General features: G+C 38.4%; 1 long non-coding RNA gene across 1 annotated transcript in view; it reads right to left on the bottom strand.

Annotated features, from left to right (window-relative positions):
* LOC102035259 overlaps window positions 1-643 on the bottom strand; it is a 1948-nt gene extending 1305 nt beyond the window's left edge. The window contains exon 1 of the long non-coding RNA XR_004082758.1: window positions 583-643. This is a non-coding gene — a long non-coding RNA (uncharacterized LOC102035259). The remainder of the gene's footprint in view (window positions 1-582) is intronic.
* Between the last annotated feature and the right edge of the window lie 104 nt (window positions 644-747).

Below are 747 nucleotides of genomic sequence, written 5' to 3'. Positions count from 1 at the left end.
AAACGGCAAATCCCGGAAAAGCTTCCCAAAAAACGGGGGGGAATGGGAAAAATGGGGGGAAATGGGGAAAAAATGGGGAAAAAACGGGGAAAAATGGGGGGAAAATGGGTTAGGAAGGGGGAGAAAATGAGGGGAAAAATGGAGAAAATGGGAAAAAAATCGGGATAAAAAATGGAGATAAAAAAACGGGGAAAAAACCCGGGAAATTGAGGGAGATAAAAACAAAGGAAAAGAACGTGAGAAAAACCCTGAAAATCGCGGCAAAAAATGGGGAAAAACGGGGAAAAAAACGGGAAAAAAAGGAGAAAAATGGAGGAGGGGCTCGGCCGGGATGCGAGGAGGGAGAAAAATGAGAATAAAAAGACAAAAAAATGGGAATTTTGGGACAAAAAAAAGCGGATTCGGGGTGAAAAATATCGGGAATTGAAGGGTTAAAAACCGAGGGAATGAAATCCCGATTTTTTAATATTTTTAATTAATTTTTTTTCCTAATTCTTCCCGGTCTCGGGGCGCGGTCGGGGAAGGGATAAATTGAATTTTTTCTTATTAAAAAAAAGCGGATTTGGGGGGGATTTTTATTACCTGGATGCCGCTGGAAAAGCTGGAAGCGATCGGGGGGAAAAGAAAAAAATAAAAGGTTGGAATTTTTGGGGTGGGGGTTGGGAAAAAAAAGGGTAAAAAAAAAAAACAAACAAAAAAAAAAAAAAAAAAAAAAAAAAAAAAAAAAAAAAAAAATGACTTTCAAGG

This window comes from Geospiza fortis, unplaced genomic scaffold (assembly GCF_000277835.1).
Source record: "Geospiza fortis unplaced genomic scaffold, GeoFor_1.0 scaffold51, whole genome shotgun sequence".
In the NCBI taxonomy this organism is placed as follows: Eukaryota; Metazoa; Chordata; class Aves; order Passeriformes; family Thraupidae; genus Geospiza; species Geospiza fortis.
The sequence above is the reverse complement of the archived record's forward strand: the minus strand, read 5'-3'. Positions and strand labels throughout refer to the sequence as shown.